At 44.9% G+C, this 17393-nt stretch overlaps 1 protein-coding gene and 1 non-coding gene across 6 annotated transcripts in view; both read right to left on the reverse strand.

The window, feature by feature from the left end:
• Positions 1 to 17393, reverse strand: part of LOC126482387 (tyrosine-protein kinase Abl) — a 456124-nt gene that overhangs the window by 382373 nt on the left and 56358 nt on the right. The window lies entirely within an intron of this gene.
• On the reverse strand, positions 16150 to 16224 carry Trnat-ugu (transfer RNA threonine (anticodon UGU)). Its single transcript has one exon. It is a non-coding gene; the product is annotated as a tRNA-Thr (tRNA).

Raw genomic sequence — 17393 nt, forward strand, 5'->3', positions numbered from 1 at the left:
CAGCCCTTTTATCCATGTGCTATGACTACTTTTACTAGCGTTCTGATACCGACATTCAAAATAATGATGAGTAAGCTGTTGTAATGGCACGCGACGATCTAAAAAAGCTTTACTGAACCAGCCGCATGAGCGCAACGTTTTTTCGTCCTCCCGCAGGGAAACATTACCAGCGCCACAAAAAACGCCGGCAGAGCGGCCGCAAGGAACCATGAGTGAGCTAGGCTGCTGATCGCCCCGCCCCCCCTCCCCCCAAACCAACACAGCTGGGGCAAAACAACATTCCTGACAGGAGGGGCTCTGTTGGGTTAGTTAGTATGCCACCTACACAATTATTTCTCTCCAATTAAGCGGCTTGCTATAATGCATCAAGAGCCTCATCCCTCATTAATTTACTAGAAAAAGGCTACTGCAGTATAGCGCGCTAAGACAATAAGCTGTTGCTCTGATATCACAAGTAATATCAGAATCAGAATGGTGAAGTCTTTGGCTTTAGGGAGTCGTCAAAGCACTTATCACTCTTCTGTGCACTTTCTTTTGAAACCACAGGATATGGCGTTGGGATAGCGTACTGTACATGTCGCGAACATCAAACCAGATTCCAGAATGAATTCTAATTCTGCGGCGAAATGCACGCATGTTTGCAACTTCCAAGAAAATTAAAAATTGTGTGCAGTATCGGGAATCGAATCTGAGACATTCGTCTATCATGTCTAAGTGCTTTACCGACTGAGCTATCCGATTTACCACCCGCCTTCACTGCTTTACTTCCGTCAGTACCTCATCAAACCAGACTGTGACGATTTCTGTATAACGCTGTTTGTTTACATTTTACTGTAAAACAAAACCTTTATTACTATATTAAACATACATTTGCATTGTTCTGCCGGCCACGGTGGCCGAGCGGTTCTACGCGCTACAGTCTGGAACCGCGGGACCGCTACGGTCGCTGGTTCGAATCCTGCCTCGGGTATGGATGTGTGTGATGTCCTTAGGTTAGTTAGGTTTAAGTAGTTCTAAGTTCCAGGGAGCTGATGACCTCAGAAGTTAAGTCCCATAGTGCTCAGAGCCATTTGAACCATTTTTTTTTTTTTTGCATTTTCTTACATGTTTATTTATTAGTACCAGCAACGGTGAATAACTGTTGCTGCTACGGATGCAATCCGAAATACTTCAAACTGGGACAAGTAACACAAAGGTCTAATTATAGTTGTGATACTAGTACGAGACGCTGTTTTGTGTTGAGAAGTACCTAAGCACATTGAAATCAAGAATTTATACTTTACGGTTAATTTATATGACTGTATGGTCAAATACAAACGAGACTAGATAAAATCGTTAGTGTGGAAGAATGGTGCCAATCAATCCACTGAATGTATTTACATTTCAGGCAATTTATATCTGCTCGTAAGATCTATGCACTGGTGTGCAAAACTTAACGAGGAAAGTACCTTCGCATGATCTTTCACTGCCAAGTAACACAGCTCTATGACACTCGGACCATACACAGAACTGCTACACTATATGATGATTTTTATTAAGTCTCCGTATGTCCATCTTTTTAGAGACGGTTGCGGGACTCGGCTTTTCGATACGGGATGTAAAATTAAACACCTTTCAGCCGTCTAGTTTCCAAACTTGTTTCATTTGGCTGCCAGTTTCAGCTGGTATTGCTGCCCCCTGATTTAATCAGGACCGAAGTAGCATCTTACTCCACGGCGGTTAGGGGCCTGAAGATGGCGTAGTAAAACGCTGAAACTGGTAGCCAAATACAAGTAGTTTGGAAACTAGACGGCTGAAAAGTGTTTAATTTGACATCCTGATTCTTATTAAGGTTTAAAACCCTCACGAAACGACGTATATGACGCTGAGGTAAGTAATTTAACACATGGCACATGGGGCCGCAGATGTCGAGAAATACCCCAAAAATGGATTATGAATGTTAAACATGTGACGTCCCCAGTAGGGCAACCTCGCTGCACGTGCATCGGTAGAGCCTATCTATCTGTTATACCTGATCATCCTGAACCAAGTCAAGTATTCACGCCGGTGTGACCGTCCTACGTGTGCGACTTCAGCGCGTGGATCTCAGGATTCGAGTACTGCGTCTCGCAGGCAGTAATTTCTCACTGCGTTAGGTAATTGTGTGTGCACATTGAGATAACATTTATTATTTTATTTGTCAGTCTCGTGGTCTCCGTTTGTTTATTGCAAACTGCAGTATAACAAAAACCTACCTACTGTATCACAAGTAAATCAATAGAAGCTTCCGAACTGCGTCGTTACCAGTAAATGGCTACGTCTTCTTTACTTAAAGTCCGAAAAAAGGGGAGAAAAGGAAAGAAACCCAAAATGAGAACAGCTTTTCCTCGATTACATATAGTGACGTAACATGTTCAACATTTTTTATCCACTTTTGGTGTACTTTCCTACATTTGCGGCCCTATGCGTCTTATATTAAATTACTTGTCTCAGCGACTTCTACGGCGCTTCGGGATTTTTTAAACGTTAATAAGAATCAGCCTGTATAGTGCACAAAGCAGTTGAGAGAAATGCGCAATTAGACGAACAGAAAAGACAATTCTATTGAAAGATAATAATTACACTGAAGTCACTGCGATTTATGATGGTGCCCTGGACATTAAAAAATGCGGGACATGGCTCTTAATACGGCGTGTGACCACGACGGACGGCAATGCTTGCTTTGAACCGTGGTCCCATGCTGGCCACAAGGTTGGTAAGAAGTACTTATGGTAGAGAGTTCCATTCCTTCACCAGCGCGGTAGATAGCCTTTGGTGGATGTGGACGTGCTGCAATACGCTGTCCCCAATGTGCTCGATGGAGTTCGAGACGGGTGAACGGGCAGGCCAGTCCGATAGCCTAATATCCTTTCGTTCCAAGAGCTCCACCTGCTCCAGAGCCGAACACACCCCTGAAAAGACGTACATGGGGAAGCAGTACAATTTCACATATGACTGGTGAGCGTACCGTGTTCGAAGATTTGCAGGTGAGTAGGCCCGTGTAACGTTATGCCTCCCCACATCGTAACCAAACCACCAAAAGGATCATGTTCTAAAATGTATCTGTGTGCATTACGTAGCCTCGTGTGGCGAGAGGTGCGGATAGACAGTGCACACTTCATGCCAATTTGACGTTTGTTGCATGCCACCTTATGAGTGTTGCAATTTCAATTGTCAATAGTTCATGTCACCAATGTGCTAACTTAAAGCGACTAATGCGAAGATCGAGATGAATCTTGGTAGTGTTGTTGAGCGTTTCGTTCTCGACAGCCAGCAGCAGGCTGCGGCGCTTATATGCAGTGGGAGGCTGCGGCCGGCCTTGGCGGTTGCTGACGGGTGGGAACGACCGCTCGGGCCCCCGCAGATACGGAGGCACCTGGCTACGACCACGTGAACACGAGGACGTAACTCCTTTTTACCTTCCTCAATCGCTAGTCAAACTGTCTCGCTGCACAGTCTACCATCCCCGTGTATTCACAAGGCGGAGCTATTTTTCTCTCATTCCACGAAAAAGGTTTCTTAGGTTCATACTTTTTACGGAATCATCGCTATGTTGATGGAATTGACCACCTCGTACCGATAATGAGAAAACATGTCTTAACATTTTCGATGCGATAACCGTAACAGTTTTGGGCAACTTAAACAACATTAGAAGCCGACTTCGGGGAAGATCAGTTTGGATTCCGTAGAAATGTTGGAACACGTGAGGCAATACTGACCCTACGACTTATCTTAGAAAATAGATTAAGGAAAGGCAAACCTACATTTCTAGCATTTGTAGACTTAGAGAAAGCTTTTGACAATGTTGGCTAGAATACCCTCTTTCAAATTCTGAAGGTGGCAGGGGTAAAATACAGGGAGCGAAAAGCTATTTACAATTTGTACAGGAACCAGATGGCAGTTATAAGAGTCGAGGGGCATGAAAGGGAAGCAGTGGTTGGGAAGGGAGTGAGACAGGGTTGTAGCCTATCCCCGATGTTATTCAATCTACACTCCTGGAAATTGAAATAAGAACACCGTGAATTCATTGCCCCAGGAAGGGGAAACTTTATTGACACATTCCTGGGGTCAGATACATCACATGATCACACTGACAGAACCACAGGCACATAGACACAGGCAACAGAGCATGCACAATGTCGGCACTAGTACAGTGTATATCCACCTTTCGCAGCAATGCAGGCTGCTATTCTCCCATGGAGACGATCGTAGAGATGCTGAATGTAGTCCTGTGGAACGGCTTGCCATGCCATTTCCACCTGGCGCCTCAGTTGGACCAGCGTTCGTGCTGGACGTGCAGACCGCGTGAGACGACGCTTCATCCAGTCCCAAACATGCTCAATGGGGGACAGATCCGGAGATCTTGCTGGCCAGGGTAGTTGACTTACACCTTCTAGAGCACGTTGAGTGGCACGGGATACATGCGGACGTGCATTGTCCTGTTGGAACAGCAAGTTCCCTTGCCGGTCTAGGAATGGTAGAACGATGGGTTCGATGACGGTTTGGATGTACCGTGCACTATTCAGTGTCCCCTCGACGATCACCAGTGGTGTACGGCCAGTGTAGGAGATCGCTCCCCACACCATGATGCCGGGTGTTGGCCCTGTGTGCCTCGGTCGTATGCAGTCCTGACTGTGGCGCTCACCTGCACGGCGCCAAACACGCATACGACCATCATTGGCACCAAGGCAGAAGCGACTCTCATCGCTGAAGACGACACGTCTCCATTCGTCCCTCCATTCACGCCTGTCGCGACACCACTGGAGGCGGGCTGCACGATGTTGGGGCGTGAGCGGAAGACGGCCTAACGGTGTGCGGGACCGTAGCCCAGCTTCATGGAGACGGTTGCGAATGGTCCTCGCCGATACCCCAGGAGCAACAGTGTCCCTAATTTGCTGGGAAGTGGCGGTGCGGTCCCCTACGGCTCTGCGTAGGATCCTACGGTCTTGGCGTGCATCCGTGCGTCGCTGCGGTCCGGTCCCAGGTCGACGGGCACGTGCACCTTCCGCCGACCACTGGCGACAACAACGATGTACTGTGGAGACCTCACGCCCCACGTGTTGAGCAATTCGGCGGTACGTCCACCCGGCCTCCCGCATGCCCACTATACGCCCTCGCTCAAAGTCCGTCAACTGCACATACGGTTCACGTCCACGCTGTCGCGGCATGCTACCAGTGTTAAAGACTGCGATGGAGCTCCGTATGCCACGGCAAACTGGCTGACACTGACGGCGGCGGTGCACAAATGCTGCGCAGCTAGGGCCATTCGACGGCCAACACCGCGGTTCCTGGTGTGTCCGCTGTGCCATGCGTGTGATCATTGCTTGTACAGCCCTCTCGCAGTGTCTGGAGCAAGTATGGTGGGTCTGACACACCGGTGTCAATGTGTTCGTTTTTCCATTTCCAGGAGTGTATATATTCAGCAAGCAGTAAAGGAAACAAAAGAAAAATTCGGAGTGAGTATTAAAATCCATGGAGAAGAAATAAAAACTTTGAGGTTCGCCGATGACATTGTAATTCTGTCAGAGACAGCAAAGGACTTTCTAAAGCAGTTGAACGGAATGGACAGTGTTTTGAAAGGAGGATATAAGATGAACATCAACAAAAGCAAAACGGGGATAATGGAATGTAGTCGAATTAAGTCGGGTGATGCCGAGGGAACTAGATTAGGAAATGAGACACTTAAAGTAATAAAGGAGTTTTGCTATTTGGGGAGCAAAATAACTGATGATGGTCGAAGTAGAGAGGATATAAAATGTAGACTGGCAATGGCAAGGAAAGCGTTTCTGAAGAAGAGAAATTTGTTAACATCGAGTATAGATTTAAATGTCAGGAAGTCGTTTCTGAAAGTATTTGTATGGAGTGTAGCCATGTATGGAAGTGAAACGTGGACGATAAATAGTTTGGACAAGAAGAGAACAGAAGCTTTCGAAATGTGGTGCTACAGAAGAATGCTGAAGATTAGTTAGGTAGATCACATAACTAATGAGGAGATATTGAATAGAATTGGAGAGAAGAGAAATTTGTGGCACAACTTGACTAGAAGAAGAGATCGGTTGGTAAGGCATGTTTTGAGGCATCAAGGGCTCACCCATTTAGTATTGGAAGGCAGCGTGGAGGGTAAAAATCATAAAGGGAGACCAAGAGATGAATACACTAAGCAGATTCAGAAGGATGTAGGTTGCAGTAGGTACTGGGAGATGCTTGCTTGCACAGGATAGAGTGGCATGGAGAGCTACATCAAACCAGTCTCTGGACTGAAGACCACAACAACAACAACAACAACAACAACAACAGCAACAAGTCCAAATACCGTGCGTTGCAGCCAACTAGCTCCAGAATTATAAGCCGGAAAATAACCTTCTGATCTTTGTCTCCGTTCATGGTAGTTTCTGAGACGACATTTCCCAGTCAAGAAATTATCTGCTACTTCTGAAATACAATTGACCACTTTTCCTACAGAAGGCAGTAAAATAACAATACGACGTCCAGTCGACATTGATATTATGAACGAGTCTGATTGGTTTGGTTTGGAAGGAATAGTTTGCTATGAAAATGTTCAAGGAACGTTTCGATATTCGCCTGAAGTTATTTAGGGTGGCTACCCTCAGACAAGAATTTGAAACATTATCCGTCGCAGCTCGACCTTGCTCGATATATTTTGTTGTTGTTGTGTTGAATAGACTGCTGGAAAAAATTAATACACTTCGAAAAAAAAAAAAAACATCGATTTTGATTCGATAACGGCATATGCCATCTGGCGGATAGTACACTGCTGGCCACCGTAAATGCAACACCCGGAAGGAAGCATCCGAATCAAGTGAAACTTACACCATGGGTTTGCAGCGATGAGACATGCAACTGATTAGAATTTCAGCGCAGACGCACATCACGCGCGCCTGTGGCGCCACCTCATAGCGCCATTTAAGGCTTGGCGATTTCGACGAGTGTACGTTCGGCACGTGTGTTTACCTTGTGGTTGTTTCACAAGACTATCAGTTATGCCTCGTAGACAACAGCGAACATCTTTTGATCAAGTATCCGAGTTCGACAGAGGAAGGATAGTGGCTTACCGAGATTGTGGATTATCATACAGAGAAATCGCTAGTCGTGTTGGAAACCAAATAACTGTAATGCGGATATGTGACCGTTGGATGCAGGAGGGTACGACGGACCGACGTGGTCGATCGCATTCACCTCGGTGCACCACTGCACGTGCTGATAGGCAAATTGTGCGCATGGCAGTGACGGATCGCTCAGTGACATCCCGAACCATAGCACAGCACATTGCGTCTGTGACGCATCATCCAGTGTCTGCGCGTACCATTCGACGCCGTTTACAGCAGAGTGGTCTGTCCGCAAGACGTCCATTGCTTCGTCTACCATTGACGCAGAACCACAGACGTCTCCGTCGCCAATGGTGCGATGACAGACGGATGTGGACGGCAGAATGGAATGACGTTGTCTTCACTGACGAGGCACGCTTATGTCTGCAGCACCACGATGGTCGGATTCGAGTGTGGAGACACCGTGGAGAGAGGATGCTGGACAGCTGCATTATGCACTGCCACACTGGTCTTGCACCGGGTATTATGGTATGGGGCGGTATTGGATATTACTCTCCCACGCCTCTAGTACGCATTGCCGGTACTTTAAATAGCCGGCGCTACATATCCAAGGTGCTGGATCCAGTTGTCCTTCCTTAACTTCAGGGCTCGGCCACAGCCATATTTCAACAGGATAATGCGCGACCACACGTGGCACGCATTGTCCAAAGGTTCTTCGTCAATAACCAGATTGAATTGCTTCCCTGGCCGGCTCGCTCTCCGGATCTTTCGCCGATAGAAAACATGTGGTCCATGGTTGCTCAACGAGTGACCCAGATTACATCCCCAGCTGCCACACCAGATGATCTTTGGCAACGTGTGGAAGCTGCTTGGGCTGCTGTACCCCAGGAACACATCCAACGTCTCTTTGACTCAATGCTGAGACGTGTGGCAGCGGTGATCTCCAACAATGGCGGCTACTCTGGCTACCGATTCTGGCAGGAACCACATGTCACAGACGTCTGTAAACGTAATCATTTGATACTTGGTCAACATGTTATCTACAAAATAAATTTTGTTGTGCTACCTCTTGTCTTTCTTGGTGTTGCATTTACGGTGGCCAGCAGTGTAGATGTACTGATAATGGTTTCCAGGTCGTCCGCAATAGATAGCGTAGTAGCATAGCTACCAGAACGGCAACTGCTTCTACCCTTTAATATGGAATGCTCACAGCCAGAAGGCTCGGTGTAGTGCGTAAAAGTGTGAAGCAAGGATGCAATCATGCTATGGAGATGCACTCGTGTTTCCTACAGCCAAATGAGCGAATTTGAAAGACGTCAAATAGTGGCCTTCCGAGTGGCGGGATGGTCCTTTCGGAGAAATGCCACACAAGTTTGACGTGCTGCGTCAGTTGTACAACGACGCTCTTAGCAGTGGCACGCACACCTCTAGCCCGTCTTCCACTCAAACCACGGCATAGACGTGCACGGCTCGGCTGGTGCCGTCACAGGATCACTTCGAGGATGGAATGGCGCACTGTGGCCTTCAGCAATGAAAGCAGATTCTGTCTTCAAGTGAAAATCGTTTGCATGTACAACGTAGACCTACTGAGCGCTGTCTCAGAGTGCAATACTCCGACTCACTGGCCCCACCCAAGCCTTACGGTCTGGAGTGTGATAAGCTTCAACTCTCGTTCACCTTTGATGTTTGTGAAGTGGGCGCTAGATAGCGCTCTGTACGTGCAGAATGTTGTTACTTCTTTTGCCGTTCTTGCAGCAGGAAGGTGATGTGTTGTTCCAAAGGGACAATGCTCGTCCACACGTTGCCCGTGAAACTCAACGTGCCCTCCATGACGTGCAGCAATTTCCCTGGTCAGCACAATCTTCGAACTTCCTCCAGTCAAGCACGTGCGCGATATGATGGGACAAGAAATGACTCGTCAATCAACAACTCTTACAGAACTAATTGACAGGATGAGCAGGCATGGAATAACGTATCCCAGGACTGTTATTCGCCAGCTCGGCGATCGATTGGATTCCAGAGCCCGTGACTGCATTATCGCCCAAATAGACTACACCACGGACTAATTTGGGTGTTTCGGCGTGGGTCGGTACCTGATACCTCAGAACCGCATGTGTTATTGATCGGTAAATGTTATCATTTCATGTACTCCATACGCAGCATTGGAACAATACATCTTGAGCGAACTGGAAACCTCTAATAGGTTGTAATAATTTTTTTCCGAACGTGTAGAACAGTTGAAGTATGAGGCGAGGAGACAAGACAAACCATCTGCTGAAAAGGGAAAGAAAGAAACTGGAGAGAGTTCAAACAAATTTCGGGCTTGCAGCCGGTCGTCGTTCAATACTTCGCACGATATTTCAACTGGGCACCTGCCAGTCATCTTCAGGTGAGCCGTTTCAGTCTGCGACGGCTCACCTGAAGATGACTGGCAAGTGCCCAGTTGAAATATCGTGCGAAGTATTGAACGACGACCGGCTGCAAGCCCGAAATTTGTCTGAACAGTCAATTCGCCGGGAAAATTTTAAAATTCACAACTGGAGAGAGATAAACATGATTATAGCGATGCTCTCGACGAGACTTGTATGGGAAGCTACTTCAAGAGAAAACAGATGAATATTCGTTCAGATGCACATGGTTCAAATGGCTCTGAGCACTATGGGACTTAACTGCTGTGGTCATCAGTCCCCTAGAACTTAGAACTACTTAAACCTAACTAACCTAAGGACATCACACACATCCATGCCCGAGGCAGGATTCGAACCTGCGACCGTAGCGGTCATGCGGTTCCAGACTGTAGCGCCTAGAACCGCACGGCCACTGCGGCCGGCCACAGATGCACATATTACGTACGAAATAGTTATTAATATCTCTCGTGTTCCAAATGTATGCAGCTGAGATTTTCAGCGAAGACAGCCTATACAATTGTAAATACTCCTCAACATCGATAAAAAATATATTACGAGGGTCATTCAACAATTAGAGAGACAAACTGGTCAGGAGAAAACAGCGTTTATTTTTACAAAACAATACTTTTTCTACTTTTCCAACAATTCCCTTGAATATTTATGCACTTGTCCCAATGGGCTACAAGCTTTTTTATTCCAGCTTCTAAGAACTCTTTATCTTGATGTTTGAACGAATTACCCACAACTTTTCCACGTCCTCATTGTCCTGGAACCTCTTCCCACGTGCCTCCTTCAGTGTACCAAACAAATGGAAATCACTAGATACTACATCAGGACTGTAAGGGGGATGAGGAAGTACTTCCCAGCCAATTTTGTCGATGGTTTGACGGGTTAGTTGAGCAATATGAGGACGTGCGTTGTCTAGCTGGAGAATCCCACCTCTGCTTTGAGATCCAGGACGTCTCGGGATGGCTTCACCTTCACTTACTGAGTCGTATTGGCTGTTCATTGTAGGCTGCTCTTCGAGATAAACACAAAAAACTGGACCTTCAGCATCCCAAAACACCGTCCACATGACTTTTCCTGCTGATGCTTGGATTTTGAATTTTTTTCGTGACAGGTGAATTGGTGTGTTTCAACTCCACGCTTTGTCTTTTTGATTCTGGCTCATAATAGTGAACCCAAGTTTCATCACAAGCTAAAATTTTGTTGAGAAAGTGCTCACCTTATCTTTCATAACGTTGGTTTCCTTTGGGACCCATCTTGCAAATTTTTTGCGGTACTTCGGCTTGTTACAGATTATGTTATGAACTGTACCAGTACTAACCCGAACCTTAGCAACTATCATTTCCAGTCACACGGCAGTCGGCACGAATAACGCCATCAATTAGACTTTCAAGAGTGAGAGCTGAAATTGCAACTGGTCGGCCAGAACGGTGTTCGTCAATCACTGAGTCGCGATCACTTTTTAACTGCTCTACCCGCCTGTAGAAATTTGAACGATTCATACGACCTTCACCATACATTTTAGACATTCCACAGTATATATCCACCGGTTTCTCGCCTTCAGCAACTAAAAAAAAAAGAATAACAGAACGCCGTTCAACTAATGTGGACGTTTCAAGCGGACTCGCCGTCTTGAAATGTATTTTTGTGGTTCCAACCACCAAACGCTATATAAAGTCCGATAAATTTTTTGTCATAAGTGCATTACAGATAACGCTAAAGTAATACGTGAGAAAAGCTGACGAGTAACATCTAATGGCAATACCTGAATAGAGATAGACGGGAGGGGGGAGGGAAGGCGAGAGGAACTCTGCAGTCGCATATTAACACACTGCGCGCAATTTAACACATTGCGCGCAAATGCTACCAGTGATATGTATCTTTCACTCCACGCCAATTTTCTTCTCAAGATATACAGATTGACTGGATGCGGATCACGCATTGCTGTATGCAGTATTTGTCAGCTATTATTATTAAGGATACTGTAGAATGATATCAATGTAGAAGGTATTAAGTAAACTTCAGTATGAATTGGCAGCTAACAACAGTATCCGAACGACTTCAAATATCGGTCACAACCATCCTCAAACAATTCCAAAAATCTGTTATTTCACGACTATTGATATTGGCTATACCAGATGCACCACTATGCTGAACAGATGTGCCAAGTCCGATTCCGCCATATGAAAATCAGAAACTTCCAATCAGGACTGTCACCTTTGTGTCGTCGTGAATGAATCAAGAGTGCACACTTCCGCAACATTCCTGTAAGTGAATTACAGGGCTTCGTAACACAATGATTCAATAAATCACACGCTAAGTCCTCACACTGTATTCGCGACTTGGCTGCTTGGGATTAACGTGAAAGGGCAAGGCGTTTTACAATACTAGCCCGAGGAATCTCGCGTTTGAAAGATACATTAAAGAAGGTAAAGACTATACATGGAATGACTTGGCCGAACACGTGATACTGATGTCACGGCACAAAATGTCCCAGTTTCGCGAAGATTTTAGGAATCACCAGTAAAGACTCGATTCTTTAAAGAATAACTCCCATGTCTAAAACAGCTTCAAACATCTGATACGATACAAATGAGATAATGTGTTAAGTATTTGACTTTAAGCATATAATGGAGAAAGTGTTTAAGAAAGGTTTGAAATTACGTTTACAGCTTTTCTGGAAATAGCTAAGTGTTATCATTATGAAATAATGGATGAATTTAGTCTGGGTGATTTGAGCTTCATTTTAAGCAAAATCAAGTTTTTGATGCAACACAATGTTTAACTGAACTGTGTGTCGCACAATGACAATTTTGCAGGTATACTCAGTGGTGTATGTGGGTACTGTTTGCAAAATGTGTTAGGAGTGGAGTGTCAGTAGTAAAGAACTAATAACGTACGAGATGAACTTTCTCCTTTCATAATTTTGTGTGGAGTCTCAGCGAAAAAAAGGTTTCGTAAAGGTTTTAAATTTTGTCTAAGGTTTGTTGTAAGTCGCTAAGTGCTCTCAGTCTCGAATACTGGATGAATATATTCCGTGTATTTGCATGGAGTGAGTTATGCTGCCTGAAGACGTACTATGCAGTGTTTCTGACTATTATTTGTCTTACTGTGTTAAACTTTTAAAATAAGACTATGCCTCTTAATTAGTAGATTAGGCCGGCCGTGGTGGCCGAGCGGTTCTAGGCGCTACAGTCTGGAACCGCGCGACCGCTACGGTCGCAGGTTCGAATCCCGCTTCGGGCATGGATGTGTGTGATGTCCTTAGGTTAGTTAGGTTTAAGTAGTTCTAAGTTCCAGGGGACTGATGACCTCAGAAGTTAAGTCCCATAGTACTCAGAGCCATTTGAACCAATTAGTAGATTACGACAGCATTTTAAATTTTTAAATGCAGCCAAAAATCACGCGAAATATTTAAAATCAATTTCTTTTTATCCTGGAAACCGTTAGATTGGCAATCTGCGATTTAGTAATAGAGACATGTGGTGTGACACACTGATCAGCCAGAAAATTATTACCATCTACACAACAGCCTTAATGTCCACCTTCGACACGGATAACAGCGGCGACGCGTTGTGGCATGGAAGCAATGATGTCTTGGTAAGTCGCGGAGGGATATGCCCAAATCTGCACACTAGTCAATTCCCGTAAATTCCGAGATCTGATGCAACGTTGATTCACCTCCTAGACGTGTTCGATCAGGTTCAGATCTGGCGAGCCGAGGGTGTGTGTGTGTGTGTGTGTGTGTGTGTGTGTGTGTGTGTGTGTGTGTGTGTGTGTGAGCACATCAATTGGAACTCGCCACTGTGTTCCTCAAACCACGGTATCACTCATCTGGTCTTGTACATAGCGCATTGTCTCGTTGAAAAACACCACTGCCGTCGGGAAACGTGTCATGAAGGGGGTATACATGGTCTGCAACCAGTGCACGATACTCCTTGATACACTGGACCCATGGATGCCCACGTGAATGTTCCCCAGAGCATAATGGAGCCACCGCCACCTTGTCTCCGTTACGCAGTATAGGTACGAAGAAGCTGTTTCGCTGGAAGACGACGGATTGGTGCTACCCCATCGGAGTGATGAAGAAGGTGTCGGGATTCATCAGATAATGCAACGCTCTGCCACTGAGATAACGTCAACGTGCCTGTGAAACGAGCCCATTCCAGTCGTATTTGCCGATGTGTAGTGTAAACATTGACACATGCATGGATAGTCGGCTGCAAAGACCCGTCGTTAGGAGTGTTCGGTGCAATATGTGTTCACACACACTTTTACTCTGCCCAGCATTAAAGCCTTATGTTAGTTTCGCCACAGTTCGCCTCCCGTCTTGTTTTACCAGTCTGCCCAGCCCAAGACGTCCGACATCTATAATGATGGGTGGCCACCCAACCTCACGACGTCTGGACGTGGTTTCACCTCGGTTTCGCCACGTGTAGAAGACACTTACCACAGCACTCTTCGAACACACAAGTCGCGCAGTTTCCGAAATGCTCGTGCCAAGTCTCCGGGCCATCACAATCTGTCCTCGGTCAAACTCAGACAGATCGCGCGATTTTTCCATTCCAGCACGTTCACATGCACCGTGCATGTCTGACTAGCAGTCATTCCTTGCCAGGTGAAGCTGTTACCGCCTGGACGGGTTTATATCGATAGTAGGTCGGTGGTCATAATGTTCTGGCTGATCATTGTACACGTAAGTTGTTCCAAGATAAAACACTCGACTGACATCTAAACATGACAATGTGTGGTAGAGCAAGCCATTAATCTACTGAAAGATAGAGATATGACAGTCAATAAGGAATTCTACACTGTGGCGAACTAGGAAGTTGAGAATCGCGCCAAATCGTTCCCGAAATGAAGCAAAGATCCTTGTTTCCCAAAAGAACTGTAAAGCCCAAAATTCTGCGAGATGGAGAAAGCTACAACAGTTTTCCACAACGTGCGGCTTGAGATCACATTTTCTAGACAAACGTGAGCGCTGTGTCAATAAAGAATGACCTTAATTTTTTTGACCTTTACTCCCCCACATAATTTTGATGGTCCTTCCCAAAATACCCTCCTTTGAATAAGATGCACTAGTCCCAACACTTCTGCCAGTCTGCAAAGATAGGCTTTGAACTGTTTTCAGCATCGCCTATGCAACCTTCACTACTGCTTCTGATGAGAGAAAATGCTTGCGCCTGATCTGGACTTGCAAAGTTTTTCCGACATCCCTATAGCATTGTTCAGTTATTGATGTGCGTGCAACTACACCACACTGATAAATCATACCCCGAGTATTACAAAACGAGATGATAAATTTAACTGCAAGAGGAACCACTTTTGCTTTTTGGGGATTGGTGATGGAGATTTCTATACTGAGTTTTGCTGTTTTTCAGGATCAAAACGTTTTATCGACAATGATTAACTTCAAATAAAACTCCGGATTTTCTTCTAACATCACCTTAACCTAGCTGCAGCTGCTGCAGACTACGACGACGACATTTTTTAAATTTTAGACTGTGACTGCAGCTTTGGCGACGTGTACCAAAATATCTTGAAAGTGCTAACAATTCTATGGTGTAACCAAAACCGTTACAGTTGCCAACAATGTCAATTGGGAGATATTACTGCCATGTCCTAAAAGTTTCAGGAGACAAGCGGCTGTAACAACACAGCTGACTAATTACGTCACATGTAGTAGTTCCTGGAAATATCAATAAGTGGGACACTTCACCTGCCACCGGCACAATCGATCTGTTCGGACGACACCGGTATTATGTGTACAGCTCAAAGCATGACCCGATATATCACGATGTTCGAACTGTAAGCACCACGTAGTCAATCACTATGGTTATGAGTAAAATTACGCAATCATGTAATTATGCAACGCACTTGGTCACTTTTCTGGCAAATGTGTACATTATGGTGATGGTTTGAGTTCAAAAAAGTCATACTACAGAGATACAGCGAGCTACAACAAGTTTCGACGATTTTTTTTATTCAACTTTTACACCCACGCCTGTTTTTGACACATGCTTCAGAATAAAAAGATTACTTCATACAATCTCCGTTCTTTTAGATTGCTCCAGTCACCATGAAACGATTGCCCCACGTTAGTACGGTAACAATCTGGTTCGGAGCGTCTTAGCTTCAATTTTGCAGCTCTCACAAGCGCGTATCTTCGAGTCCCATTCTGTGAAGATATTCTTAATTTTTACCAGCTTTACGTTTGTCACACTGTACAAAGTCGTAAGGAGGATATGGTAATGCTACCCAAATTTTGTGATCGCGTCTTGGCTTCTTATCACACTGCAGATCACATCCAATTTCTGCAGGTTATTAGAATTTATTTTGGTTTTCTTTGGAATGATATTTATAAATTCTAACAAGCTCGGGTTGTTTCTTTTCTATACTGAATCAATCGATGTTTGGTTTCTCTACTAGTGTTACCGATACCGTTATGTTTGTATTTGCGCGATTCTCAATTTATGCTGGTGAACTTGGTTTATTAAATATTTGTTTACCCTATTTAAAGACAATAGGAATATTTGATATTCTCAGATCACAAGAAAATGGATTCTCTGAAGAATTAAATGATGATAAAATCAAGACCCTAAGCTGTCGACAGGCGTTGATATACAGCAACGGAGACAGCTGAAAATGTGTGCCCCGGCCGGGACTCGAACCCGGGATCTCCTGCTTACATGGCAGGCGCTCTATCCATCTGAGCCACCGACGACAGAGGATAGTGCGACTGCAGGGATTTATACCTCGCACGCTTCCCGTGAGACCCACATTCCCAACATATTGTCCACACACTACATTCGTTGTGGCCATGCCCACTACACTCATTACTCGCGGCAGACAATCTTACCGAGTCCCGTAAGAGTTCAGGCAATGCGTGTGCTTCCGCACAGGAGGAGGCCAATGGCCGGTTAGTCTATGAGAGCCAGTCATGTTATGACCAGCTTTGTAAACAATCTGTTCTGAGTCATGACGATGCAGAGCCAAGTGGATTTTGAGTGTAATTAATACAGAGATGAAACCTAATGTCAATATCGAATGTACAAGAGTTATTTTCGATCGGAAAAAACGATGTGTGTTTTAATTTTGAAATAAAACCCGGAAAATTAATATGATTTCAGAAGAGATATCCCCAACGACAATTATGCTGAAGGCAAGTACTATTAATTATCTGTTGGGCGTGCTCTTCTCGAATCAATTTAATAGAAGTACAATATTAGATACTGTTACTCTAAAAATGTTTTCATTGACCAGCCGTTTCCATAATAGTACTGCAGGAATTGGATACATTTCAAGGCAGAAACGTACGCCAAAGACGCTATGAAAAGGAACGTTCTTTAACGTCCCGTCGATGATGTGATCATTACAATTGGAGCACATGCTGAAGTTGTTTTACGACGATGGAGAAGAAAATCGAATGTACATTTTTGAAAAACAAGACAGCGTGGGAGAAATATCTAGAATAGTTATTCAAATATGGCCAGAGGAGGCAAGAACCAGAGATATTAAACACAGAGGGACCATATATCCTAGTAAGTGAAGTGAAAGCGGCCATACATAAAATGAAGGAAGGGAAAGCAGCTGCGCCAGATGGCATACAAGCAGAATTCCTCAAACTACTCAAAGAAAAAGTAAAAATCATCACAGAAATATTCAACCACATTTACTCATCAGGCAAAATCCTTCCAAAATGGCTTACATAAGAGGTCATTACTCTACCTATGAAACCGAATGCCAAAGTACGTGGGGACTACCGTATCATCAGTTTAATGAGCCAACTGCTAAAACTGTTTCATAAAGTAATCCACAAGCGGGATATACAAGATTTGTGAAGACCAAATAGCGCCCAACTAGTCGGGTTTATACATGCAGTTGGCACAAGAGA

Source organism: Schistocerca serialis, chromosome 5 (genome assembly GCF_023864345.2).
Source record: "Schistocerca serialis cubense isolate TAMUIC-IGC-003099 chromosome 5, iqSchSeri2.2, whole genome shotgun sequence".
In the NCBI taxonomy this organism is placed as follows: Eukaryota; Metazoa; Arthropoda; class Insecta; order Orthoptera; family Acrididae; genus Schistocerca; species Schistocerca serialis.